This window comes from Alligator sinensis, unplaced genomic scaffold, assembly GCF_000455745.1.
Source record: "Alligator sinensis unplaced genomic scaffold, ASM45574v1 scaffold84_1, whole genome shotgun sequence".
NCBI classification, from domain to species: Eukaryota; Metazoa; Chordata; order Crocodylia; family Alligatoridae; genus Alligator; species Alligator sinensis.
The window spans coordinates 104,095-107,755 of record NW_005842268.1 but is presented as its reverse complement, the minus strand read 5'-3'; positions in this window follow the sequence as shown (position 1 = coordinate 107,755).

Sequence of the window (3,661 nt, the reverse complement as noted above, 5' to 3'; positions counted from 1 at the left end):
TGGGATTCACCTCCAAGGAGGAATATTCTGCACTGGTCGAGTCCTGCAGGGAGCAAACCAGGAAAGCCAAGGCTGCAACTGAACTCCAACTAGCTTCGAGTATCAAGGATAATAAAAAGTCCCTTTTCAGATATGCGGGGAGCCGGAGGAAAAGCGAGGGCAACACTGGACCCTTGCTGAACCAGATGGGACAACTGACAACTGATGCCCAGGAAAAAGCCAACCTATGGGTACTTTGCATCAGTCTTTCATCAGTCCCATGGGATGCCCATGCCCGCTATGGGACAGGGAGGTCTGGATGAGGGAGGTCTCCTGCCCTCCATCAATGCTGACCTGGTGAAGGAACACCTTGAGAGACTGAATACCTTCAAGTTAGCCAGCCCTGACAATCTACACCCCAGGGTACTCAAGGAGCTGGCGAGCATCATAGCCCAGCCTCTGGCATGGATCTTTGAAAACTCCTGGCACTCTGGTGTAGTGCCCGAAGACTAGAAAAATGCCAATGTGGTGCCTATCTTCAAGAAAGGGAGGAAAGTGGATCTGGCACACTACAGACCCATCAGCCTGACTTCTATCCTGGGGAAGGTCTTAGAAAAGTTTATCAAAGAGGCCATCCTTAATGGACTGGCCGACGCCAACATCCTGAGGGATAGCCAGCACGGGTTTGTTGTGGGTAGGTCTTGCTTGACCAATCTCATTATCTTCTACGACCAGGTGACCTATCACCTGGACAAGGGAGAAGAGGTTGATGGCATATATCTTGACTTCAAAAAAGCATTTGATCTGGTATCCCATGATCACCTCTTGGCAAAACTGGCCAATTGTTGCCTTGAGTCCACCACTATCCGCTGACTGGGGAATTGGCTCTGTGGTCAGACCCAGAGGGCGGTAACTGACAGAAGTCACTCATCATGGTGCCCTGTGACCAGTGGGGTCCCCTTAGGCTCTGTCCTTGGACCCATATTGTTCAATATCTTCATTAATGATGTGGACATTGGAGTCAGAAGCGGACTGGCCAAGTTTGCTGATGACACCAAAATTTGGGGCAAAGCATCCACACCAGAAGACAGGGGGGCAATCCAGGCTGACCTGGACAGGCTCAGCAAATGGGCGGACGAGAACCTGATGGTGTTTAACACTGAAAAATGCAAGGTTCTCCACCTTAGGGGGGAAAAACCTGCAGCATCCCTATAGACTTGGCAGTGCTACGCTGGCTAGCACTACGGAAGAAAGAGACTTGGGGGGCATCATTGACCACCAGATGAACATGAGCCTTCAGTGTGATGCTGCAGCTAGTAAAGTGACCAAAATGCTGGCCTGCATCCATAGATGCTTCTCAAGCAAAGCCCGGGACATCATTCTCCCCTTGTACTCGGCCTTGGTGAGGCTGCAGCTGTAGTACTGCATCCAGTTTTGGGCCCCACAATTCAAAAAGGATGTGGAGAAGCTTGAGAGAGTCCAGAGGAGAGGCACATGCATGATCAGAGGTCAGGAAAACAGACCTTATGACGACTGGCTGAGAGCCATGGGGCTTTTTAGCCTGGAAAAACGCAGGCTCAGGGGTGATCTGGTAGCCACCTATAGGTTTGTCAGGGGTGACCACCAGTACCTGGGGGAACGTTTGTTCACCAGATCGCCCCAAGGGATGACGAGGTCGAACAGTTATAAACTCCAGCAAGACCGTTTCAGGCTGGACACAAGGAAGAATTTCTGTACTGTCCGAGCCCCCAAGGTCTGGAATAGCCTGCCATTGGAGGTGGTTCAAGCACCTACATTGAACACCTTCAAGAGAAAATGGAGGCTTATTTTGTTGGGATCCTATAAACTCAGCTGACTTCCTGCCCCTTGGGTGGCGGGCTAGACTCGATGATCTTCCGAGGTCCCTTCCAGCCCTGGTGTCCATGGGGGTGGAAAAAAAATGCCTAGGGTTGAAATGTCTTCTTTTTTTCTCCCTGAATACTGTTAGATGGATAATGTAGGTGTGACTCTCAGTAGGTAAGAAAAAATGTAAAATATCAATGTTTTGCTTCAGGGCGTTCGATGGCTGCTAAGTGATGAAGGAGGGTCTTCCTTGATGTAAAGAGCTATTTCATTTAGTCTCTTCCCCTACAAAAATTAATTTTATCTATATATGAAACAAATAGTTCTGGCCACTTTCAGGAACAAGGTAGTGGGCTAGATGGATCTCTCTAACCTGACATGTCCACTCCTGTGTTTTCTATCTATAGCATTGCAGGACACACTTTCAAAGTTATTTAGGTGTTTGAAGAAGCAGGTGGATGTCTCACTCTTGAAAGTAGCACTAGACAATCATTTGCTTCAGCTGCCTCTGTACAAGAAGAGCACATCTTCCTTGGGCTCCTGCAGGATGGCCAACCCCTATTCTGGGAGGGCGATCTTCATGTAACCTTTAGCCACCTGAAGATTTAAAACAAGATATTTTTTACAACATGGTGTATTTTGAGAACTTCACACCTGCTTTCCCAAACAGACCAGAAAAACCTACATGGATCTTTCAGATTTAAACCTAGGGGCCTCAGACTTGCTTTAATTTCACTCTAGTCGCATAATATGGGGTCAGTAGGAAAGGCTGGTGAATCCCCAGGAGTGCTGTTCTAGTTTTGCCTCCCTCTAAATGGGTATTTTCCCCTGATCAAAGATAGCAGGAAAAGGTCCTTTGGGTGTTGCAGTACTAGATACAATCCACAAGGCACGGTAATTTGTATAAATAATACCTAGTTAGAATTTTATTTTTCATGTTCTACTGAAGTTCATGGAGTCAGCTGAAGCTAGGTGAAATCAATGGAGTAACTTCAAACTTACACCAGTATAACTGAGAAGCAAACTGTATCCAGAACAGTATAAATGGGATTGTCTCTTCTACAGTAAACAACTAGAAGTTGTTTGCATGCAGTCACGTGTGTTTACATGGATGCACGTGGTATTAAAAATGACGTTGTTGAAAATCTTTGGAGCCTGTGTACTAGTTATGTTGATCAACTACTGGTACTAGAATTTTTTTTTTCTGGTTTAAAATGCATTGGCTTTTATGTGTGAAATAAATGAGTGAAGTTGCCCCCTGGTCTGGCTACTCTGTAGAGAGGTTATGAAGCCTATTGCTAATGGAAACTCTGAGGGACTACTGGGGTCTAACAGAGCTAAATTTAGCTTAACTGGTAAAGGTCTAACTTTTTTTTTTTTAGTTTAAAAAAGAAGCATTTCAGTCCTGTCAACACGTATGTAAGTGAAAGTAAATATGTACTGGAATAGTTCTGTAGAAATCAGACTGTTACGTGACTAGGGTTAAACAAGGATTTGCAATGATTTTTTTTTTAATTGGACCAACTGTTGCATAGTTGGGAGAGATGTTTGAGGAGCTTTGTTTACAAAGTGCCTTTAAGTGTTGGTAGGATTGGGGCCTACGATCGTAATTCTTTCCTCTTCTGTTTCTGGTAATGTGTAGTGGTATGAAATGGCATTGGTTTGGGGACATTTTTAAATAGAAACACCCTTGAATCCCAATTGTCCACTAAGGTTTAGTTTTTGTTGCTTTATTTTAGTGAGAAAAACACAGGGATGATTTAATTGGTGACCACATCTCAGATATTTTTTTTTAATTTGTTTTTAAGGAACCATGTAATATAACATTTTTTGCTGTGTT